Genomic DNA, 27258 nt, shown 5'->3' with positions numbered 1-27258 from the left:
ATATGTCTATAAGATCAGAATCGACAAGAATGCATAAGTAATTTCTGCAATAATAATCAAGTAACACAATTAGCTTATGTGTATCCTACTTGCGAATTATTATCCGATACCTGGATTCAAGAACTTACTTTATTCAATCCTATATGCAATCTATAATTCTCACTTTGGAGTTTAATTATAAATTTGTAGATAGTATTCTACTATTAGTTACGCATTGAAATAATTACAACAAGATCGAATAAGCAAATCAATATGATATAATCTAGTAATCTCAACAACCATTAAACGTTAATAATCAAGAACTACTCATAACCCAGGATAAGAGACATTTTATCCACTCATAGTCATATGAACAATCATCAAAGCTCTTAGGAGTATAAAACTGCAAATACTAGAGGAAGGAATGAAAGATGTGACGATTTTGTGCTCCAAACTTATTCTATACCTCTTCTTGCCTCTAAAATATGTTCAATAACGTCCAAAACGAGTTTAGAGGGTAGTTATAAGTTAGGATCAAAGTGTTCAAATACAAAATCAATAAGAAAACCAACTCTTCTCTAACACATGGGACAATGCCGCGAGGCGCTGCCTGGGAGACTACTTTTCCCTCAATAGGTTTAATTTTGTCCCTCGCGAAGCGTCATGGGGGAACGACTTGGTTGGTGTCCTGGATGAAGTAAGGCGCCGTTTGGAGGCAGGCCTTTCCATCCCTTGCATCGTTTTTCTTCTCGTGCTCTATTTCTATGTCTTCGACACTACCTTGTGACACTTTCTTTCCACTCGTATTCAAATATTCCTATATATAAAATTAACTCAATTAATTTTCAATGTCGCAAATATTATCATTAAAATATCAATATGTATATCATAAAATATATAATTATACCCAAATATCATCACCCTACACTTAAATGTTGCTCGTCCTCGATTCAACTAACTAATTACTCTATCTTCAAGTACATTATAATTTAGCACATTCAAAGCACGATGTACTTATGACCATGGTTGATAGCAACAATTAAACTCTAGTATATGCATTCAATACACATTTCCCATAACACATGCCATACTTTAAAATATTCAAAATACTGACAACATGCTCATTACAATCTCAGTCTCAAATAAAACCGACTCAATATCACAATGCACTCAAGGCTTGTAGGGGCGGACGCACATGGGTGGAAGTGGTTTCATCTGACTCTGCTTTGCCGGAAAAATATATTAAATGCTTATACTAATGTTTCAATATGTGTGTCCACCAGAACGTCTGTGTCTTCGTTGAAAGGAAAGTATCACCTCTTTCAAATCTTCTTCCCCAAAGTCAGGAAATAGAGTGTTTGTGAAGTACACATTCAAAGTAAGCAAGTTGCCACAGTAAGAAGTTACTGATTCTCTGTTCTCCACCAGTTCTTATGAGTAAATCAGGTTTAGCAAACTTGGCACACTTGGTAGCGAGTTCTTGCTCAAATAATTTGTTGTCAATATCCTCTAACCGCAGAAGACCGTCCTTTTGCTTTACTGGCAATGCTCTTGGTTGCTTCTAATATATCATAATGTCCTCCATAGTTTATTGCCAGCATAAGATGAAGTCTTGTGTTGGCTTTTGTTCCTCTGTTAACTCCATGCATTTCTGTAAAGTGATGGGAAGATTGGATCTACCTCCAATAACAGGCACTCGTACCCCAACCTTGTTGATTTAAAGTAATATGAAAATTGGAAAGTAGCACTCTCTATATCCCAATTTATGTGATAATTTAGTATGTTCCAATAGAATGGGACATTTATATATTTAGAAGCAATTTGTCTTTAAACACTCATTTTACCAATGAGACTATTTAAAATCACAGTAATGTCTTGACATCTTCTAAACTACAAATTTCAAAAGAATTTATTTCTTTCATTCTCTTTTAAACTTCGTGTTCAGTTAAATATCCTCATATAAATTGAGACTAAGGGGCTTTATGATTGGAGGAAGAGAAAGGGTGTGTGTGGTTAGTGTGTCACTTGGTTGGGGGACATCCCCTCCCCCTCCCCACAAATTCACATAAAATATTTCTAACATAAGCATAAACGAAATCCTGAATTGCGTATAGAAACAAAACAAATCACTTTTATTATCGGTGCTGGGTACATGAAGAATGGCTTTTTGGTCCTTTTTGTCCAATGATTCGGACATGTCTGTTCATGTAGGATTACCGTAAGAATAATGGAGTATTTATAAATATTTCTTTTTGTTTTCAACTTTTTCACTCATGCAATCATTTGCATATTCTAACCAATTCATCGAATCGTCTATTTTTATTGTCCATCTTGTATTGGAAAAAATTGAGTTTATATATTAAAGTGGTGTAAAGATGACGTGTCATGACACATAGACTGGTCAAAGAGATACAACTGGAAAAGAGGCACGAGTTGCAACAGATGCGAGCAGAGGCAAAGGAAGAGGCACGAGCGGTTATGTAAAAGACTCAGCGCTCGTACTTATTTAAGTCCAAGAATTAAGGGGAATGAATCTGACATTACATGAGAGTATAGATACAATATTTATTGAGCCTTAAATACAAAAAACGTTAGAGAATCTGTAATAAATGCAATGATTATGTATCGTAGCATTTAATGTCTTTAATTGTCCATAATGGTCTTATTATGACAAAAACAAAACGCATATCCCCATAATAGCTATAAAAGGGGAAGAGTGGGTCAATTGTAAGGGACACGAAAAAAACAATCTAAATATACTGGTTTACTTGCTTTCTTCTGATTATATCATTGCTAGTAAAATTACTCTCTTTCATATATACTTTTGATTATCAGTAACCAGAGTTCTTCTAAAATTAAAGCTTTGGCCAAAATCTCATTTTTTGTTTAAACAAATTGGTTCTGTCACCGGGAATCTAATAATCTACCCTCTTTTAGCTTAACTCTCCTTGTTGCATCAACCATGTCGAACAACAATGACCGCATTCAAGGAAACCAAGAAAACCAACAACTTCAGGGAAATCCACAGGGTAATAAAACCCCGGTCCATTCTCCATGAGGCTCTCCTCGGCGGTCTCGTGAAGGCTCTCCTGATGGATCTCAAACAAATGAAAACGCTCAATTTGAAAATGTTGAAGCTATAGATGAAGCTTTGCAGAAACTAATTGCTTCACAGGTCAGTAAAACTCTTGAGGCTTTTGCTAGCCAGTTACATGCTGCACCACCCACACCCACTCCAAAAAATAACACTTTGGAGAACCCTCGTTCCGGGCTTGTCAACTCAGGTAATTTAGTACCAGGTAACTTAGTCAATTCTGATTTACAAAATTTAGTACTAACATTGCAGAAACAGCTCAAGGAGCAAAGTGACCGCATAGAGCAAAAACCCGAGGTGCCGCCCGTAATTAAAGGGATATATACGGATAAATACTCGCAACAACCCTGGAAGCCAAGTGCTTCTCCCCTCCCGATTCCAAAGAAACTCAAAATGCCTGATATTCCAAAATACGATGGAACAACAGACCCACGAGACCACGTGACTGCATTCACAACAAGCGTAAAAGGCAACGACTTGACCAAGTAGGAGATTGAATCAGTATTAGTCAAAAAATTTGGTGAAACACTCACCAAGGGTACATTAACATGGTATTCCCTTTTACTCGAAAATTCTATAAATTCTTTTGCTGAGCTTACAGATTCTTTCATCAAAGCACACTTAGGATCTCAAAAAGTCGAAAAAAGAATGAAAGATTGCAAGGGGACTTAGAATTGCTTAGGGAGTTCGTGGACAGATTCCAACGTGAAAGAATGACATTACTACATGTACCTGATAATTAGGCAGCTATAGCTTTCACAAGTGATTTGAATGAAAAGAGTACAAAAGCTATGAGGCGACTCAAGGAAAGTCTTCGTGAATTCCCAGCTACAACGTGGAATGACGTTTACGACAAGTATAGCACGAAGCTAAGGATAGAAGAAAATACTATTCCACGATTCCAAAAAGAAGAAAAAGTAAGTTCGAGACGGGCGAAAACAGAAAAAAGGTCCGGTAAAAACAGTACGAGCCATACATGGGACCTGTAGGAAAAGATTCACGGTCAAAACAGGACAGTCAAAGGTATGATCACATATCAAGGAATAGAGAGTCAGGCTCTTCATCAAGATTTAGGAATGACCGAAACACCCATGAGTCACGAGATGATGATAGAAATTTGAAGGCGAGATTTGGCGATTACAATTTCAATGTGAGCACTTCCGAGCTCATAGCTGTTTTGAGAAACATGGGTGACAAGGTACGTTGGCCAAAGGAGATGAGATCAAATCCAAACAGGCGTAACCCTGATCATTTGTGTGAGTTTCATAATGATCACGGTCATAAAACAGCAGACTGTAGATTTCTACAAAGTGAAGTTGATCATTTATTAAAACAAAGGTATCTCACCGAGTTATTCAGTAAGAAAGGTAAGCAAGCTTACATGAAGAATAAGCAAGAACCCCCTAAACCACCGTCTCCAAAAAGGTTCGTCAACGTTATAATCGGGGGTGAAGACATCAATGGCGTAACGTACACTGCAGCTAATAAAATTTCAAAAGTCACAATTACCCAAGGAAAATGGGTGCGACATGTATTAGAAGAAGACAACATTACATTTGATGATACTGATGCGGATGGCGTATTATCTCCTCATAACGATGCCCTGATAATATCTTTAATTATACATGATTCTAATGTGAAACGAGTTTTGATTTATCCAGGTAGTTCCGTGAACATTATTTTGCTAAGAGTATTACGTGAGATGCAAGCTGAGGATAAATTAATACCAAAGGCGCATACTTTATCTGGATTTGACAATTCTAGTGTTGTGACGAAAGAAGAGGTAACACTCACCACATTCGCAGAAGGAGTTGTTAAAGATACAAAGTTTCAAGTAGTAGATATGGAGATAGCTTACAATATAATCCTTGGGAGACCATGGATCCATGAAATGGATGTTTTTCCTTCAACCTTACATCAAGTTATTAAATTTCCATCACCATGGGGAATATGTCAAATCCGCAGGGATCAACTTACATCTAGGAGCATCAATTCTGTAGTAGATTCAAGTACGAAAAAAGAAGAAAAATAGCAATTACAGAAGACAGTTAAGGGCACCACATCACAAACCTCAACTAAACAAGGGCGAACAGATGTGGATTCGAGGCCTGATACCATTCAAGAACCAGAAGAAAACGAAAATATCAAAACAACAATTGAAGAATTGGAGGCTATGACGTTATTTGAACAATGGCCTGATAAGAAAGTCTACGTAGGGGCTAATCTAAGCCAAGGCATGAGAGGTAAGTTAATTGAGTTTTTGAAAACTAACGTGGACTGTTTTGCTTGGTCCCACTCTGACATGACAGGAATACCACCGGAGGTAATGACTTACAAATTGAATGAAGACCCAACGTACCCTCCTGTCAAACAAAAGAAAATAAAGCAAGGAACTTTCAAGAATCAGGTGATTCAAGAAAAGTTTCAAAAATTGCTAAAGATTGGATCCATCCGCGAGGTGAAGTATCCTAATTGGTTAGCTAATACTGTCGTAGTTCCAAAGAAGAATGGTAAGTGGCGAGTTTGTGTGGATTACACAGACCTTAATAAAGCTTGTCGTAAAGATTCTTTCCCACTACCACATATAGATAAGCTAATTGATGCTACTGCAGGGCATGAACTATTAAGTTTTTTAGATGCATATTCAGGGTACAATCAGATCAAAATGGACCCGGTAGATGAAGAAAAAACTTCATTCATAACAGACAGGGGGACTTACTATTATAAAGTAATGCCTTTTGGTCTCAAAAATGCTGGTGCAACATATCAAAGGCTGGTTACTAAAATGTTTCAAGAACATCTGGGAAAAACCATGGAGGTTTATATAGACGATATGCTCGTTAAACTCAGCATTCAATAGATCATATATCACACTTGTCTGATACATTTCAGATTTTATGCAAATTTAATATGAAATTAAATCTGGACAAATGTGCATTTGGTATCGCGTCAGGTAAGTTTTTGGGTTTTCTTGTTTCTAACCATGGTATTGAAGTGAATCCCGCACAGATTAAGGCCATTAAAGAAATTCCTAATATGCTTTCAAGCAAGAAAGAAGTGCAGAGGTTGACAGGACGAATCGCAGCCTTGAGAAGATTCATTTCTAAATCATCAGAAAAGTGCTTTATATTCTTTTCAGCTCTTAAAAAGCAAGATCACTTTGAATGGAACGAGGAATGTCAGCAGGCACTCAGAAATTTGAAAACATATTTATCAAATCGACCATTGCTCGCAAAACCAAAGGCTGGGGAAAGACTGCTCATCTACCTTGCTGTTTCAGAAGTAGAGGTGAGTGCTGCTTTAGTCCGTGAGGACCAAGGTAAACAATCTCCAATCTATTATGTTAGCAAATCTTTGTTAGATGCGGAGACACGGTACCCTCAGTTGGAAAAGCTTGCACTTGCATTAATCATAGGATCTAAAAAATTAAGGCCTTATTTTCAATGTCATCCTATTGCTGTAGTAACTGCTTATCCATTACGCAATATATTACATAAGCATGAATTGTCAGGAAGGTTAGCTAAATGGGATATAGAATTAACTGAATATGATATCACCTACCAATCTAGAACTGCTATAAAATCGCAAGTATTAGCTGATTTCATCGCTGATTTTAGTCAAGGGATGCAATTAGAAGCAGAAAAAGAGTTGCAGGTGTTCAACGGAGCTAACCCAGGAACTTGGACCTTGTTTATTGATGGTTCATCTAACGTAAAGGGTGCTGGTTTAGGGATTGTTTTGGTACCACCTACGGGTGAAACCATTCGACAAGCCATAAAATGTCACTCTATAACTAATAATGAGGCAGAGTACGAAGCTGTGATTGCAGGTTTAGAACTGGCACGAGAACTCGGCATAAATCAGATTATAATCAAAAGTGATTCACAGCTCGTAGTTAATCAAATGCTAGGGACTTATATGGCTAGGGAAGCAAGGATGCAACAATACTTAGAGAAGGTACGGGATTTGATAAAGAAATTTCAAACCTGGAAAGTAACACTAATACCAAGGGATGAAAATGTTGAAGCCGACACTTTGGATAATCTTGTATCTGCGGAAGACGTGGCAAGCAATGAAAATGCTTCAGTTGTTCATTTGTTTCATTCAGTTCTCGACCTCGATAAGAATGAGGTAAATTATAATAACTTAACTTGGTATTGGAGAAATGAGATTATTTCTTTTTTGTAGTATGGTACCGTCCCTGAAGATAAGAAAAAAGCTCATGTGCTTCGAAAAAAGGCTGCTTGGTATTGCTTAAAGTAAGGACATCTTAACCGAAAAGTTCGGTGGTCCCTTAGCAAGATGCCTCAGACCTTCTCAGATGGAATATGTAATGAGAGAAATACACGAGGGACATTGTGGAAATCACGCAGGAGGAAGGTCATTGGTAAGAACCTTAATTAGGGCAGGTTATTATTGGCCCAAAATGGAAGAAGAAGCGGAAAGTTTCGTGGCTAAATGTGATAAATGCCAAAGGTACGGTAATAATATGCATAGGCCTGCAGAGTTACTACATCCGATCATTGCACCGTGGCCATTTATGAAGTGTAGGATGGATATCGTGGGTCCACTACCACAAGCAAAAGGTCAGGTAAAATTTTTACTCGTACTCACTAATTATTTTACTAAATGGGTCGAGGCAGGAGAATTCAAATAGGTGCGAGAAAAGGAAGTTAGAGATTTCATTTGGCGGAATATCATATGCCGATTCGGTGTGCCAAAGGAAATCATGTGTGATAATAGCCCTCAGTTTATAGGCGCTCAAATCACAGAGTTCTTTCAAAGTTGGAAAATCAAAAGGATTACATCCACACCTTATCATTCGGTGGGTAATGGGCAAGCTGAGTCAACAAACAAAGTCATTATCAACAATTTAAAGAAACGATTAGAGGAATCCAAAGGTAATTGGCCAGAAGTGTTACCTGGTGTTTTATGGGCATATCGCACAACAACAAAAACAAGTATAGGAGAAACACCATTTTCATTGGTTTATGGAGCTGAAGCTTTAATTCCAGTTGAGATAGAAAAACCGAGTACACAATTCACACAGGCGACAGAAGAATCTAATGACGAGGAAATGCGTGTAAATCTTGATTACTTGAAGAAAGAAGAGAAGTTGCACTAATAAGAATGGCAGCACAGAAGCATGTCATAAAACGATACTACAACCGAAAAGCACGCCTCAGATTCTTCAAAATTGGGGACTTCGTGCTCAAAAAGGTTTTTCAATAGGAGAACCGAGTACACGATTCACACAGGCGACAGAAGAATCTAATGACGAGGAAATGCATGTAAATCTTGATTACTTGAAGGAAGAAGAGAAGCTGCACTAATAAGAATGGCAGCACAGAAGCAGGTCATAGAACGATACTACAACCGAAAAGCACGCCTCAGATTCTCCAAAATTGGGGACTTCGTGCTCAAAAAGGCTTTTCAATCTACGAAGGCAGCTAACTCAGGGAAATTAAGTCCAACATGGGAAGGACCCTATAGAATTCATGATATTGCAGGTAAACGAGCATACGAGCTGGAAACAATGGATGGCAAGATACTTCCGTCACATTGAAATGTTGTTCATCTAAAAATATATTATTTCTGAAGAATACCCACAGTCAGGTATCCATATTTTAAAATTTAATTTTTGAATTGTTAAAATTTTACTAACGGTTTTAGATGGTAGGCAAAACGCTAACCCGTACTAAATGATGAGCCACGACCTACAAGGCACGTGGAATAAATTAAACTTCCTGGCCTAGGGTTACAATTATTCTGATAGAAATTCAAACGGGTTAAGCAGTCTTCATCTATAATCGTACCTCCGAGTCCCGTATATTTCTCCTTTACAGGGAAAGGACCAAATGAGAGGAACAATCAAGTGCTCGAGGCTTCATACTTCAATGCTCAAACACTTGGGGGACTACATAATATACACAGACATGTGTATAAGGAAGGCAAAGAAGATCAAGCTCTGAAAAGTTCACTCATTGTATGAAGTATAGAGCAAAGTCATGAGCTAAGGCCAAAGAAAAACCTTACCATAGTTAGGGTAAAGGCTATGTACTGAAACGGGTTATAGATAAAAACCTTGTGTAAAGGCTATGTACTGAAACGGGTTATTGATAAAAACCTCGTGTTTATTTTTTTTTTAAATCTGTTACAAGAAAAATAGTTACGAGAAAGTTATAGATGTAATTTAAATACATGTAAAGTGTTATTCAAAACTAGACAAAGTTCAAATAAAAGCTTGTCAAAGTTATTTTAAAGAAACATGTGTATTCCTATTTCTTTTGTCGTATGTTAACACCATTATGAAGTTGAGACGTCTTCTTCGTTAAGTGTCGAATATAAAAGGGCCCTCTTTTATAAATTCATGATTAATGCAAATATTCATGAAGTTAATAGAAACATTTTTAAAGAAAATAAATGCAAATTATTTTATAAGTCCTTAGAAATAAAGGCAAGAATAAACTAAATGGAAGTTCAAGATAGTAACGAAAAAACTTCTTAGTAATTAAAAGCTTAAGACTTAGTACGAACTTAGTCATAAACTGCGAATTGTTTATACAAATTTCCCCGTGAAAGGTCTGGGGACTTGAATTTCCAAAACAAATCCTTAAATGAGACCAAGGGTTTTACCACAATGCTTTAAAAAAAACAACAACACAAAGAAATTCAAATGACTTAAACTTATCACTAAGAATATGTAGGAACTAAAGTAGGTGCATCAACAACAACGGGCTCAACTGGGCTTGAAGGAGTTGGGATACCCGTATCAACTTCAACATTCACGGAAGCTTCGGCCATGGGAGAAGGAAAATCTTGAGTTTGCTGAGCTTTCTCAATAGTTTCATTAATTTTAGCTAACTCAGATTCCAAGTTAAAATTTTCTTGGCTAGCTTCAACTAGGGTATCACGGCGAAATTCAAAATCGCTCAACTCACTTCAATGACAGATTTATCCTCAAGGATTTCATAATCCCTTTCCCAGTCAGCAATTTGATTCTTTAATTTATCATTTTCAGCCAAGGCAGAAGTGTAAGAAGCTTGAATAGAGGCATGGTAACTTTCCATGGCACAAACCTTATCATAAGAAGCTCGGAGGTCTTCTTGTGCTTGAGTCAAATTCTGCACGAGCTCTCCAGCATAAGCCTCTTTCTCACCCAAGAGAGCCTTAAACTCTCTAATCTCTTCACTTGCCTTGGACAGCTGCTCGGAGAAAGAGTTTTCAAGATGAGCCTTTTGTTTATCAGCTTGACTTGAGGAAGCCTTTTCAACTGCCAACTTTGAAGTCAAGGCCCGTACTTGCTGCTCCAAGGTACTCTTACTTTCTTCTAAGTACTCCACATCAATTTGAAGGCTTTCATACTATTCCTTCCAATTGCACACCTCTAATTAAGAATCACGCACTAATTGGTCTGAGAGGGCAACCCTTTTCATCATCTCTGTGCCGATAAGATTGGCTTATAAAAAAAGGAAAAAGAAGATAAATGAGAATCTCAAAGATTGGAAAATTTTAAAGCACAACAAAGGAAAAAAGAGAAGGGGAATACCTTTAAAGAAGCGTGCACAATATCATTCATCAAAGTCAAGAAGATATGACTCTCTAGCTTGGCTCTTTCAATTGGTCTGATTAAGGGCTTTAGCCATACATCTGCTTGACCCGATTTCCTTAAGAGATTGCCCTCAGCAGGGACTTCAATGATCACTTGCCTCATAGAACCACTCCTACTTGAGGATCCAACTTCAGCACGGCGAATGATTGGGGGAGGAATTGTTGAAGGAGGAACAGTGGAAGAAGGGACAGTGGAAGTAGTAAAGACAGTCTGGGGAGGAACGGAAACAGCCGAGATCGGCAAAGAAGGAGTCATAGATACAGGAGTAGAAAAAGAAGCCAGAGGTGCTTCATCCAAAACTGGGCCTAATCCTTCACCACCAAACCCGCTGATAAAAAGTTGCTCGATAGAGTCATGAGCAGCAACGGGAGCAACATCATCGTCAAGAATCACTACTGGGGCTTCAATAGACTCGGTGAGGGGAATAGAACGGCAGGGGGATGCTTCTTCTTCATCATCAGAAATGATGCATCTTCGAGCCCGTGGTCTTGTTATCAAAGAACCCCCGTCTTCCTCTTCTTCAGAGCCTTGGTCATTAACGGATTTTTTTTCCGATGAAGAACCCAAGATTATTTCTTGGGCCCTTTCCAAAGAGATACGAGAAGCCGTGACCTCCTCGACAGTAACTCCTCGAATAGCAAATCCTGATAGAAAGAAGGATTGAAATTAGTTCAGAGAAATAAAAAATATATGTAAGTTAAAAGCTCTTACCATGAGTTTTTACTTTCTAACCAAATCGTTGAGAAATGGTTTTCCAAGATCTACCATCCATTGGTGCAATCTTCAATAGCTTGTCTACCCAAGCACAGAAATTGGGAATATCTTCTACAACTCCCACGGTTGCTGAAAAAGAAAGGCAAAATTAGAAATATCAACAAAATTGAAGAAAAAGGTACAGGAAAGTTAGAATACTCACGTGCAAAAGTCCACTTCTCAGGGAAGGGAACGTTCTCATCACCCACTAAACCAACAGTGGAGGCAGCAACAAACCTGGCATACCAGCCATGGTCTTTGTCATCTTCAGGGCTAACTAGAACCCTTTTACTCATGGCTACTAGTGTAAAAATACCATTGCGAAAGAGTCTAGGGGAGTAAAGATGAATTAGATGCGGGAAAGTAAAAGGCACACTGGCTATGTTGGTCAAATGCCTCAAACATGCGACAACCCTCCATATTATTGGGCCAATTTGACCCAAGAAAACATCAAAGAAACGTCAAAACTCGAGAATAACAGGATTGATAGCAGGTTTGAATCCTAAAGTGAAAGGGTACGTATAGACAAATGAAAATCTGGTTAAGTAGGAGGTAATTCTTTGATTCGGATTGGGAATAATGATAGGAAAGTCATGATCCCAATGACAGTCTCTACGAACTAAAGAAATCAAACCTTCAGTAATTTGAGTGGGATAAATGTCAGCACGGTCTAAAGAAGATACTTGATTTCTAAGAGATTCTCTGTCATTGAAAAAAGATAATTCCGCAGGAACTATTTCTTCTACTAAAGGTTCACGAGGAGGTTCAGATGGTTCTTTACTCCTAGAAGAAGATCTTTGTGAAAGAGAACCCCTAGTTCTAGAAGAGGGGCCAGAACTAGGCGAAGGAAGAGAAGAACCACGCAAGGATGAAGATCCCAAATTACGAAGCCTACCTCCTCTTCTGCTCTTACTGAGGACATCAGGGAAGTTATCAACTATAGGGACCCTTCTAGGGTTAGGGTTTGATGAAGACATGATGATACGATGAAGAAGCAAAAAGAGATTTGAGAAAATGGGATGTTCAGAAAACTTTATGTGGTAAAAACAAAGAAGGAAGTTATATTTATACTGATACGCAACCGCCAAAGGAAAAGGTACAATGATGGAAGGACCATAATAATGATAACTGACACTTTGTGAATAGTGAAGCCGTGAAAAAGCCTTGAAAGAGCTGCAAAACTGCAAAACTAATGAAAAGATGACACGTGTGAAGAGTATTAATTGGAAGGGACAATTAAAGCATCGATTTTGTCATAGCATTAATGGTGACAAAAATCCTCATTTTTAATGAAATCCACTTCCCAAATATTCAATCAATGAATAAATGGCAAGTGTGGGGACTATCTGTATTGGGAAAAATTGAGTTTACATATTAAAGTGGTGTAAAGATGACGTGTCATGGCACATAGACTAGTCAAAGAGATGCAACTGGCAAAGAGGCACGAGTTGCAACAGATGCAAGCAGAGGCAAAGGAAGAGGCACGAGCGATTATGTAAAAGACTCAGCGCTCGTACTTATTTAAGTCCAATAATTAAGGGGAATGAATCTGACATTACATGGGAGTATAGATACAATATTTATTGAGCCTTAAATACTAAAAATGTTAGAGAATCTGTATTAAATGCAATGATAACGTAATGTAGCCTTTAATGTCTTTAATTTTCCATAATGGCAATATTATGACAAAGACAAAACGCATATCCCAAAAATAGATATAAAAGGGGAAGAGTGGGTCGATTGTAAGGGACACGAAAAAAACAATCTAAATATACTGGTTTACTTGCTTTCTTCTGATTATATCATTGCTAGTAAAATTACTCTCTTTCATATATACTTTTGATTATCAGTAACCCGAGTTCTTCTAAAATTAAAGCTTTGGCTGAAATCTCATTTTTTGGTTAAACACATCTATGTTTTATTTGTGTTGGATTTTTGTTATTAATAACAAAAGAAGTGTGAATGGAAAATAGTGGGAAAAGAAATGGAGGGAAGTGCAATTTTGAATGAGTTCACTTTACTAATGCACTTTGTCCCTCATTGGTAGAAGGAAAGAAAATCTTTGTGTATATATAGAGAAGCTCATCTTTTAGCTCTTAAAGAGCTAAGAAGAAGGAAAGCCTCGCGCTGTCGTCGTCGCTCGGCTCGGCTTCGGCTTCGGTTAAAGATTGATTGATTAATCTTTTTGAACAAAAGTCTTTTCAAATATTTAATTAATTAATTAAAATTAATTAACGAAAATTCAAATCACCCATGACCCGGGACCCGGCCCGGTCCAATTTTTTCTTTATCTTTTAGCTCTTAAAGAGCTAAGAAGTAGGCAAGCCTCGCGCCGTCGTCGCGTCGTCTCTCGCTTGGCTCGGCTTCTAATTAGGATTCAGATTCAGATTCAGATTTGGATTTGGATTTGAGTTTGGTCAAAGATCGATTAATTGATTGATCTTTTTGGACAAAATTCTTTTCAAATATTTAATTAATTAAATAAAATTAATTAACGAAAATTGAAATCACCCATGACCCGCGACCCGGTCCGATCTGGTCCCATTTTTTCTTTCCCCGATTATTTTAAATCCGTTTAATTTTCCCGCAATATTTCCAACAGCTAATGGTTGTTCAGAAATAGTGTCAAACCTGTTCCAACAACTATAGCTTTTCTGAAAGGTTGCAAACTTTTAAGAAACAATACCAAATTGGCTATAAATATTCCTTCAAATCCTAGATTATCTACTTACGAAATTTTCTGATAATCTTCTTCTTCTTCTGCACAAAAAATTCAGTGTGTTTTACACCCTTCGAGTGGTTCACTGTTCATTGGCATTTTTGGTACCAACACTCCGGTGAGTTAAATCATTCTATCCTGGGAGTATATATTCCAGAACCTCGGGTACTTGAGGGAAATAATTTCCTTAAGGACACACTGTGTCAGTAGGCTCGATTTGTTACTATACCGTTTTTAAAATTTATTTTGAAGTTCAAATACTGTTTTCAAAATTTATTTCTACTAACTTTCTATTTCTATTTTCAGAAAGATTATTATTTTATTTATTTACAACAATACAGATTATTAACATTTAATTTAGTAGTCTTTGATTGATCGTAGATCTATTTTTTTCAAGAGAATTTAGTCCATGTATTATCATTACTTTTCTCGTGAGCCTTCATCTGTTTCTCACAAGTTCTATTTTATTTATATCGTTACGATATATCACTGGGATTGTAAAAGAACCATTAATTAATAATTTTAAACAATAATAGTTGAAAGCTTCCTTCCAGAAAGACTTAAATAATTGCGAAGAATTTCTACGTGAAAAAAGAAAGGAGGAAGACCCGAAACTGGATTTAGATATATATTGGAGTATAGTTTAACCAAACAAAGTACCTCATAAATTCTTCAAAGAACTCCTCGAACAGTTGCATTAAGAAATCAACCTCCTCCTGCTCAAACTCAAATTGTTATGCTTGTACAACAGAAACAGATCTTTAATTGAAATCATGTAAAATACAAAACGCAAATTCATGATGGATGAAAAACCGATACCATTAAATTGCAAACGACAATATTCGTGTTACTTCATCTGCACTGGTTTGTACCCGATCGTATGCGTGAGGCTTTAATTACTACTAATATCGAGGCAACTTAATCGAATCAGACAGAAGATTCATATATTTCGTCAGAACATGCTTGCCATCATCATAAGAGAAAATATATAATTCAACATAAACAATTAATATCATAAACATGAAAGGAAAATTACAATTCCAAGTTTAAAAGTAAGCGAACAAAATAGGAATATACAACAACAACAACAACAACAACAACAACAGTAACGACGACGACGACGACCCACTGAAATCTCATTAGTGGGATCTGGGGAGGGTAGTGTGTATGCAGACCTTACCCCTACCTCGAAGGAGTAGAGAGGCTGTTTCCGAAAGACCCTCGGCTCAAGAAGACAACTAGACAAAAGAAGACAATATTAGTAACACCACAGATATATGAAAAATACGAAAAATAGGAACAACATGAAATCAAGAAGAATGATACAAAGCAAAAGCAAAATAGTATCCCTACCAAACTAGTCATACAAAGTTATGGCATAAGACAAGACACAACTACTTCCTAACCTGCAACCCTAATACTCGACCTCCACATGTTCCTATCAAGTGTCATGTCCTCGGATATCTGAAGACTCAACATATCCGGCCTAATCATCTCCCCCAATACTTCTAAGGCTGCCCCTACGTCTTCTCGTGCCCTCCACAACCAGCCGTTCGCACTTCCTCACCGGAGCATCTGGGCTTCTCCTCTAAACATGCCCGAACCATCTAAGCCTTGCTTCCCGCATCTTGTTATCAATGGGAGCCACGCACACCTTCTCCCGAATATCATCATTCCAAATCTTATCCATCCTAATATGCCCACACATCCACCTCAACATCCTCATTTCTGCTACCTTCATCTTCTGGGTATGTGATTTCTTAATCGGCCACCACTCAGCCCCTTATATCATGGCCGGCCTAACCATCGCTTTATAGAACTTACCTTTGAGTATCAGTGGCACTCTCTTGTCACACAATACTCTAGATGCTAACCTCCACTTCATTCATCCTACCCCAATACGGTGTGTAACAACCTCGTCGATCTCCCATCCCCCTGGATAACCGACCTAAGGTACTTGAAGCTGTCTCTACTCGGGATGACCTGTGATTCAAGCCTCACATCCATGCTCACTTCCCTATGCTCAGCACTGAACTTACACTCTAGGTATTCCGTCTTTGTCCTGCTAAGCTTGAAACACTTAGATTCAAGAGCCTGTCTCCAAACGTCCAACCTCTCGTTAACACCGGTTCGCGGCTCATCAATCAAAACTATGTCATTAGCAAATAGCATGCACCATGGCGCATCCCCTATATTGTGATGTGTTAACGCATCCATCACCAGGGCGAATAGGAACGGACTGAGCGCAGAACCTTGGTGTAACCCTATAACAACCGGAAAATCCTCAGAGTCGCCTCCTACTGTCCTAACCCGAGTCTTTGACCCATCATACATGTCCTTAATTGCCATAATGTATGGAACTGACACGCCTTTTGCCTTCAAGCTTCTCCAGAGAACTTCTCTAGGAACCTTGTCATACGCTTTTTCTAGGTCAATAAACACCATGTGCAGGTCTTTCTTCCTATCTCTTTACTGTTCAACCAACCTCCTAACAAGATGTATGGATTCTGTAGTAGAACGACCCGGCATGAAACCAAACTGGTTGTCGAAAACGGACACCGTCATCCTCAACCTTGATTCAACCACCCTCTCCCACACTTTCATAGTATGACTCAGTAATTTGATACCCCTATAATTGTTACAACTCTGGATATCAACCTTGTTCTTATACAATGGGACCACCGTACTCCACATCCACTCATCCGGCATCCTCTTCGCCTTAAAATAACATTCAACAACCTAGTCAACCACTCCATACCTGCTTTCCCCACACACTTCCAAAATTCTACCGGAATCTCGTCAGGCCCGGTCGCGTTGCCCCTACTCATTTTACTCATAGCTTCTACGACCTCTTCAACCTTGATGCGTTTGCAGTACCCAAAGTCACTGTGACTCTTGGAATGCTCCAATTCACCTAGCACAATATCCCGATCCCCTACTTCATTAAGAAGTTTTTGAAAGTAAGTCTGTCATCTCCTCTTAATATGAGAATCTTCCATAAATACTCTACCATCGTCATCCTTGATGCATCTCACTCGGTCTAAATCTCGAGCTTTCCCCTCTCTCTCTCTCTGCTTGGCCAGCCTAAATAACTTCTTCTCCCCTCTTTTTTCCCTTAGTTCCTCGTACATACGACTATAGCCGCAGTCTTAGCCTCTGTGACCGCCAGCTTTGATTCATTCCTAGCTACCTTATACGTGTTATCGCTACTGTATTAAACGGAAATTAGAAAATTTTTAGAAGAAACTGAAAAGCTGTAAATGATAAGAAATATTCCGAGTCCTCAATTTCCTTGTGCGTCCTTAAGGAATTTTAACCCCCTCACAATTTGCCAAGGTAATGGATTAAATCCTCCCAGGATGAAACGGAATAAACCCTCCTGCTATAGTGGCAATACAAACTGCAATATACCAACAAACTCAAAGAATGGAGCAAAATCACACTTACGAATTTGAAAGAGAAACTGCGAAGTAGAATGTAGGATTTTCAAAAGGAAGTTCTATATTTTCCAATATGTGAAAAGGAAGCCATGCCTCTGAATTTATAGGCAATTATCAGAAGAGGTGTGATGTATGTTCATAATGTGAACAGATCTTTGAAAAGAAAAAGTGTCTATTTATAATGTGAACAGAAGGGAAAAGCAGCGTTCAACGTTTTGGATTATACATTATAGTTAATTCCATTAATGAACTGACTGGCACTTAATTAATTCTTAAATAATTGATTAAATAAACTTTGTCCAAAATATTAATCTCATAGATCGATCATTTGATAAATCCAAATCCAAATCCAAATCCGAAGCCGAAGCCGAGCCAAGCGACGACGACGATGCAAGGCTTCATTCTCTTCAACTCCTTTAAAAGCTCTAAGAAGTGATCCTATATTTATACACACAAGTGTAGTTGTCCCTCACCAATGTGGGACAAAGTCTATTTGTCATAAATGACATAGCTCATTTGATTCAAATTTTTCATTTCCCTCCATTTTATTTCCCACCATTTCCCAATTCACACTTCTACTCTTTAAAGACCAATGGCTTAAAGTCCAACAATCCCCCACATGAATGGGAATGACTGTAACAAGAATGAACATAGATAAAAGCTGTGTGATTTGCAAGTAAGGATTAATTACATCTGGATAAGTAGGTTTCCCTTTAAACTTTACGTAGTGAGCATATTTCGGATATACTCAGTCAATCGGTAGATTTGATATCTTTGAACCGTTGAACTTTAGTGTATACCTAGACAATCATATGTCACACAACCAACCCTTAACCGTCTTTTGGTTCTCATTGTTGTGTTCATTTCAGCCATGAACACCGCCTGGTTTTATAAGTGCGTAGAGAATTGGCCTTACAGAATTCTCATTGAAGTGGCTTCCACTTTACACCTACATAGGTGATTCCTAAATGTGTAATCCTTTAGATTGACACTATTTTATAAATACCACATCAAACTTAGGTAATCATTAAAGAACGTGTAAAGTTATATCCTTGTTACTGAACATTGTCTTCACCACGAGAAGGGACCAAAGATTTTAATTTGACAATGTTGAACTGGTCAATCACAACTTAGTTTGAGCTCCTTGAACCTAGATCTCAGAATATCCAAAATTCTAGGTAGAGTTACCGCCATGATGACTTATCCTCGGCCAGAGTCCAATTCCCTTAGATGATTTCTCAACTCCCTCTCTAGTTAGTCCTTTTGTAAGCGGATCCACCACATTATCCTTTGATCTTACATAATCAATAGTGATAATTCCACTAGAGAGTAGTTGTCTAATAGTTTTATGTCTTTGCCATATATGACGAGACTTTCCGTTATATATAGCGCTCCCTACCCGTTCTATTGCAGCCTCACTATCACAATGTATACATATAGGAGCCAAAGGTTTTGGCCAGAACGGAATGTCTTCTAAGAAATTTCGAAGCCATTCAGCTTCTTCATCGGCCTTATCCAAAACTATAAACTCTGATTCCATTATAGAGCGAGCGATGCACGTCTGTTTGGAAGACTTCCAAGATACTACTCCTACGCCAACAATAAAAACATATCGACTTGTGAACTTTGTTTCTATTGAGCCGGTTATCCAATTTGCATCACTATATCCTTCGATAACCACATGATATTTATTGTAGTGCAAAGCGTAGTCTTGGGTATATTCCAAATATCCCAGAACTCGTTTCTTTGCCACCCAGTGATGTTTGTTGGGATTACTTGTGAATCGACTAAGTTTACTTATTGCACAAGCTATATCAGGACGTGTACAGTTCACGATATACATTAAGCTTCCGAACACACGAGCATAATCCAATTGAGATATGCTTTCACCTTTATTCTTTACAAGATAATGGTTTAAGTCAATTGGAGTTCTTGCACTTCTAAATTCCAAATGTTTGAATTTTTCCAGTACCATTTTCACGTAATGTGGTTGATACAAAGCCAGACCCTGAGGAGTCCTCTGGATTTTAATTCCTAGAATTACATCGGCAACTCCTAAGTCTTTCATATCAGTTACTAGCAAGCATACGCTTAGTAGCTTGAATGTCGGCAACGTCTTTGATCATTATTAGCATATCATCAACATATAAGCAAACAATGTCTATATGATTTGGAACGTTCTTATTGTAAACATATTTATCACATTCATTAATCTTAAAGTCATTTGACAATATTGTTTGGTCAAATTTTGCATGTCATTGCTTGGGTGCTTGTTTTAGTCCATAAAGAGACTTAACAAGTCGGCACACCTTCTTTTCTTTTCCCGAAACCACAAACCCTTCAGGTTGGTTTCATGTAAATTTCTTCCTCTAGATCACAATTTAATAAGGTTGTTTTTACATCCATTTGATGGATTTGAAGACCATACAAGGCGGCTAACGCTATTAGCATCCGAATGGATGTAATTCTTGTTACTAGAGAGTATGTGTCAAAATATTCAAGACCTTCTCGATGTCTAAATCCTTTTACAACAAGTCATGCCTTGTATTTGTCAATAGTACTATCGTCTTTCATTTATTCTTGAAAATCTATTTAGAATCCAAAGTTTTGTTACCTGGAGGAAGATCAACCAATTCCCAAGTGTGGTTGCTCAATATGGATTCTATTTCACTATTGACAGCCTCTTTCCAATATTGTGCTTCTGAGGAAGACATTGCTTCCTTGAAGGTTCGAGGCTCATTTTCTAGCAGGAAAGTTAGAAAATCTGGACCGAATGAAGTAGATGTTCTTTGACGTTTACTTCTTCTCAGATTTTCCTCATTAGGCATACCATTTGTTGTTTCCTCCCGAGGTCGTTTTGACTTTTGGTAGGACAATTCACTTTCCTTTTTATACGGATAAATAGTTTTAAAGAATTCAGCATTATCTGATTCTATTACCGTATTAACGTGGATCTCAGGATTTTCTGATTTCTGAACCAGAAAACGATATGCCTTGCTATTGGTTACATATCCAATAAATACACAATCAACCGTTTTTGATCCTATCTTCCCCCTTTTAGGCTTAGGAACATGTACTTTAGCTAAACACCCCCACACTTTGAAGTATTTCAAGCTGGGTTTCCTTCTTTTCCACTTTTCGTACGGAATGGACTGTGTTTTACTGTGGGGCATGCGGTTGATTATTCGGTTTGCTGTAAGTATAGCTTCCCCCCACAAGTTCTGTGGTAAACCAAAACTTATCAACAAGGCATTCATCATCTTCTTTAATGTTCGATTCTTTCTTTCTGCAATTCCGTTTGATTGAGGAGAGTACAGGGCAGTTGTTTGGTGAATAATGCCATTTTCCATATATATTTATTCAAAAGGAGATTCATATTCGCCACCCTTATCACATCTTATCATTTTGATCTTTTTGTTAAGTTGTGTTTCAACTTCATTCTTGTATTGCTTGAATGCATCAATTGCTTCATCTTTACTACTAAGTAGGTATAAATATCTCGTACTATCGTCAATAAAAGTGATGAAGTACTTTTTCCCATTACGAGATGGTGTTGACTTCATATCGCAAATATATGTGTGAATTAAATCTAAAGGACTTGAATTCCTTTCAACAGACTTATACGGATGCTTAGCATACTTTGAATCGACACAGATTTGACATTTTGAGTTAATATAATCAAATTTTGGCAATACTTCCAAATTAATCATTTTCCGTAATGGTTTGAAGTTGACGTGGACTAAGCGTACATGCCATAAAGTATTTGACTAAACTAAGTAAGAAGAAGCTTCAACTTTATTGATAGGAATAACTATTATATTTAGCTTAAAAGGCCCTCATTCAGGTAACCTTTTCCTACATACAAATCATTTTTAGTTAAAACAACACTATTGGAAACAAACACACACTTAAATCCATTTTTGACAAGAAGTGCCGTAGATACTAACTTCTTGCGAATTTCTGGAACATGGAGTACTTGATTTAAAGTCATAATTTTTCCGGATGTAATCTTCAATGCAATCTTGCCAACTCCCTCGATTTTGGCCGTAGATGAATTTCCCATGAAAAGAGTCTGGTCGGGTCCTGCGGGAGCATAAAAAGAAAATAATTCCTTGTTAGCACAAACATGGCAGGTGGCTCCAGAATAAATCCACCATTCTCTCGGATTTCCTACCAAGTTGCATTCAGACAACATGGCACACAATTCCTCCACTTCTTCAAAGTTTTCCACCACATTTTCTTGATTCTTCTTCTTTTGTGACTCTTTCTTTGGAGCACGATAATCTATGGCCTTATGCCCGGGCTTTCCACAGTTGTGACAACTACCTTTGAACTTTTTCTTGTTCGGGTAATTCATTGGTCCCGATGCCTTCTTTCTTTTCTTTTTATTTCCCGGTGCTTCCTCAACAATGTTAGCTCTCATTATTGCCGAGTTTTCATGTGACTTCTTTTCAGCATTTTTGTTGTCTTCTTCTATCATTAGACGAACAATTAGATCCTCAAGTGTCATCTCTTTGCGCTTGTGCTTCAAGTAGTTCTTAAAGTCCTTCAATAAATGAGGTAACTTTTCAATGAAGGCAACAACTTGAAACATCTCATTTATAACCATACCTTCAATAACAAATTTATAATTAATAATACTATTAATATTTTAATAAAATTATTGACTCGGTTCATACCTTCAGCAAGGAGGTCATGCACAATGACTTGTAATTCTTGGACTTGAGTGATGACCGACCTACTATCAATCATCTTAAAATCCAAAAATTTTGCAGCAATGAACTTCTTAAGTCCAGCATCCTCGGTCTTGTACTTTTTCTCATGAGCGTTCCATAACTGTTTTGAAGTTTTCATGACACTATAAACATTATACAAGCCATCCTCCAAACAACTTAAAATGTAGTTTCTGCATAGGAAATTAAAGTGTTTCCATGCTTCAATTACCATAAACCGTTCAGCCTCAGGAGTATCTTCTCCCACGACTAGAACATCCTCCTTGATGAATCATTGCATGCTTAGTGTAGTTAGATAGAATGGCATCCACAAGTTATCCTAATATGCCCGCACATCCACCTCAACATCCTCATTTCTGCTACCTTCATCTTATGGATATGTTATTTCTTAATCGGCCAACACTCAGCCCCATACATCATGGTCGGCCTAACCACCGCTTTATAGAACTTACCTTTGAGTATCAGTGGCACTCTCTTGTCACATAGTACTCCAGATCTTAACCTATACTTCATCCATCCTACCCAATACGGTATGTAACATCATCGTCAATCTCCCCTTCCCCCGGATAACCGACCCAAGATACTTGAAGCTGTCTCTACTCGGGATGACCTGTGATTCAAGCCTTACATCCACGCCCACTTCCCTCCACTCAGCACTGAACTTACACTCCATGTATTCTGTCTTTGTCCTGCTAAGATTGACACCCTTAGATTCAAGAGCCTATCTCCAAACCTCCAGCCTCTCGTTAACACCAGTTCGCGACTCATCAATCAAAACTATGTCATCAACAAATAGCATGCACCATGGCACATCCCCTTGAATGTGATGTGTTAACGCGTCCATCACCAAGGCGAATAGGATCGGACTGAGCGCAGAACCTTGATGTAACCCCATAACAACAGAAAAATCCTCAGAGTCGCCTCCTATTGTCCTAACCTGAGTCTTTGCCCATCATACATTTCCTTAATCGCCATAATGTAGGGAACCGACACGCCTTTTACCTTCAAGCTTCTCCAGATAACTTCTCTAGGAACCTTGTCATACGTTTTTTCTAGGTCAATAAACACCATGTGCAGGTCTTTCTTCCTATCTCTGTACTGTTCAACCAATCTCCTAACAACATGTATAGCTTCTATAGTAGAATGTCCCGGGATGAAACCAAACTGGTTGTCGGAAACGGACACCGTCATTCTCAACCTTGCTTCAACCACCCTCTCTCATACTTTCATAATATGACTCAGTAATTTGATACCCCTATAATTGTTACAACTCTGGATATCAACCTTGTTCTTATACGGTGGGACCACCATACTCCACCTCCACTTATCCAGCATCCTCTTCGCCTTAAAATAAACATTCAACAACCTAGTCAACCACTCAATACCTGCTTTCCCCACACACTTCCAAAATTCAATTGGAATCTCGTTAGGCCCGGTCGCTTTGTCCCTACTCATCTTACTCATAGCTCCCACGATCTCCTCAACCTTGATGTGTCTGCAGTACCCAGAGTCACTGTGACTCTTGGAATGCTCCAATTCACCGAGCACAATATCCCGATCCCCTACTTCATTAAGAAGTTTTTGAAAGTAAGTCTGTCATCTCCTCTTAATCTGGGAATCTTCCATCAATACTCTACCATCGTTGTGTTTGATACATCTCACTCGGTCTAAATCGCGAGCTTTCCTCTCTCTCTCTGCTTGGCCAACCTAAATAACTTCTTCTTCCCTCCTTTTCCCCTAGTTCCTCGCACATACGACTATAAGCCGCAGTTTTAGCCTCCGTGACGGCCAGCTTCGCTTCCTTCCTAGCCACCTTATACCTGTTATCGCTATTGTGTTAAAACATAAATTAGAAAACGGTTAGAAGAAACTGAAAAGCTGTAAACGATAAGAAATATTCCGAGTCCACAATTTTCTTGTGCGTCCTTAAGGAATTTTAACCCCCTCACAAGTTGCCAAGGTAATGGATTAAATCCTCCCAGGATGAAACGGAATAAACCTTCCTGCAACAGTGGCAATACAAACTGCAGGATACCAACAAACTCAAAGAACGCAGCAAAATCACACTTACGAATTTGAAAGAGAAACTGCGAAGTAGAATGCAGGATTTTCAGAAGGAAGTTTTGTATTTTCCAGTATGTGAAAAGGAAGCCATGCCTTGGAATTTATAGGCAATTATCGGAAGAGGTGTGTTGTCTGTTCATAATGTGAACAGATCTTTGAAAAGGAAAAGTGTCTGTTCATAATGTGAACGGAAGGGAAAACCAGCATTCAACGTTTTGGATTATACATTCCAGTTAATTCCGTTAATGAACTGTCTGGCACTTAATTAATTCTTAAATAATTAATTAAATAAACTTTGTCAAAAAAATTAATCTCATCGATCGATCATTTGACAAATCCGAAGCCGAAGCCGAGCCGAGCGACGATGACGGCGCGAGGCTTCATTCTCTTCAACTCCTTTAAGAGCTCTAAGAAGTGATCCTATATTTATACACACAAGTGTAGTTGTCCCTTATCAATGTAGGACAAAGTCCATTTGTCATAAATGACAAAGCTCACTTAATTCAAAATTTTCATTTCCCTCCATTTTATTTCCCACAATTTTCCAATTCACACTTCTAGTCTTTAAAGCCCAATGGCTTAAAGTCCAACAATACCTCTCCATGCACGCTCGTCTCTCCTCCTCACCTATGCTCTCCACTAACGTCCGGTACACCTCCTTCTTCGCCTCAACTTTACCTTGTACCACTTCATTCCACCAATGAGGTTAAAATTGGAGTTACAATGTAGGATATGTACCTGGGGACGATTCCAGTTTTCAGTAGAGAAAGCAAAAGCAGTGATAACTTGTATTCCCAGTTTCGAAGAAATGTTACAAATATTTTTGAGATTAGGAGTAAGAAATGTGTGGCCCTCTTGCACAGGTAAACCTCGAGCCTTAGCCCATCTCCAGTTTCCGTCCATTATCAAAGCAACATGTTTAGGGATAATTAGTTGGATATTATGGTTTTCCAGGTTCAGTGAGTTTGAAATCTTACAAAAACCATGCACAGATACTGATGAATTCAATGGAGATGGAGATGATGATCGAAGACCCAAATTAGAGCTCTTTCATGGGAGGAGCTGCGAGCACACTAACAAATTACTGCTCATTTCCTCAACCTTTAATTTCATTCTATTATAGGAAAGTTAAACACGGGGGTGAAGGGTATAAGGGTAGTAGGTACGTAGCAAAGAGCTAATTTCCTCAACCTCAGCTCGTACTGTTTAAATAGGCATATGGTCAGAGTTAAAACACACATAACATGAAATCCGACGCCCATCTCTGATTTGGGGTTTAAAAAGATACTGATTCTTACCAGTTTCCTTTGATTCTTTTCTCTTTACACTTGATAAAAACTCTGTGGGCGGTGTCATATTTGAATAGAACTTTAAAAAGCTTTTAGTAAGTTTTATGTTCTATTTAAACATAATTTAATTTTAAACTTTTAATTATATCCTTAATGGGATAATTTATAGTCACACAAATGTCTATGACTTATTTTTGTCCACAAAATTTAAAAGTCTTCCTTTTGAACTCCAAACCAAATCAAATATATTCATCAATTATATTCATTCACATGTAATCACGTGTATTATATAGTGCAGTAGATTCAAGATTCCTTATTATCCATACTGTTTCTTAATTAGCAGTTCTTAAGAGATAATTATCCCTCAATTAGCGTCTAATCTTGACCACGTCATCGCCAAAGTGTGCTAATTAAAACACTTGAATGCCACACAGAAATTGAAGAAACCCTGAGTCTTACAAATCTATTGGAAAAATTGCTTTAATGCACTTAATTCTGCTTCATCAGGAGTGAAAGTTTTGTTCATTTAACGGACTTAATTGTCCTTTCCTTCGTCTAGTGAATTCACGTTCAATGAGGACAGAACTGTCATTACATTATGGCATGTAAGTTGATTCTAAAATGAGCCTATCGTAAATATACTCATTTCCTTTTCTTTTAAAATAAAAAATAAAAAAATTCCACTCCATATGATCAATCGTGAATTTTCACTTATTGACTCGAACTTCTAACTCAAAGCCAACATCTCCCATCTAAGGCACGTTATAAAGCTCTTAATTATTAGAGTCCCTTCACTTTAATTTGTCTAAAAACTGCGAAGCCACATACATTGGGAATTATATGGGACCAAAGCTGCAATTAGTGAATTTACAGCATGCATAGATCTTTTTTGTCTTGACGTGGCGGGATTTGGGACGCATCCGTGGAAATACCACATGTGGGTAATTGAAGACTACAGCAGCTGGAAGTGAATTGACAAACACACCAACACGTCTATGATAAGAATTTAAATAAACTTAGTCAAATATCATAAATACCAAAATTAGAATTTACCAATATTTGAGGGACAAAAAATACTATTAACCATTTATCAAATATATCCGTCTATATAGAATAAGAGAAGCAAATTAATGTGATGATGTCAAGTGTCACAATAAAAAATCAGCAAGTGTCAAATTTTAGGACAATAATAATTCATATGATCATGCTATATGCTATATGGATAAGATAAAAACATAAACAATAATTTCAAGAAATAAATAAAATATATAGAGATATAACTTATGTATTAATCTTAAAAAAATTAAACTTTCATATTAAATAATAACGGGATGAAGTATTCAATTTAATTTCTTATTAAAAATAATAACAATTACAATTATTAATAGATTTATGACTTATCTATCTATATTATATCTATATAGAATATGAGAAGCAAATCTGTGATGACCCAAAAGGTCATTACTTGTTTTAGAAATAAATTCTGTGTTCCGAGGCTTTAAAAACCTCTTTCAGTATCACCTCGATTTGCGTGCGCAGTCCGGGCGTGTATCCAGAAAGCCATTATGTGAAAAT

At 37.7% G+C, this 27258-nt stretch overlaps 1 pseudogene; it reads right to left on the bottom strand.

The window, feature by feature from the left end:
• Positions 1-1104: 1104 nt before the first annotated feature.
• On the bottom strand, positions 1105-25486 carry LOC104209996 ((2Z,6Z)-farnesyl diphosphate synthase CPT6, chloroplastic-like; annotated as a pseudogene).
• Positions 25487-27258: the final 1772 nt, after the last annotated feature.

The sequence above is a fragment of the Nicotiana sylvestris genome, chromosome 6 (genome assembly GCF_000393655.2).
Source record: "Nicotiana sylvestris chromosome 6, ASM39365v2, whole genome shotgun sequence".
In the NCBI taxonomy this organism is placed as follows: Eukaryota; Viridiplantae; Streptophyta; class Magnoliopsida; order Solanales; family Solanaceae; genus Nicotiana; species Nicotiana sylvestris.
Note: the sequence above shows the minus strand (reverse complement) of the source record. Positions and strands in the feature narration are given on the sequence as shown.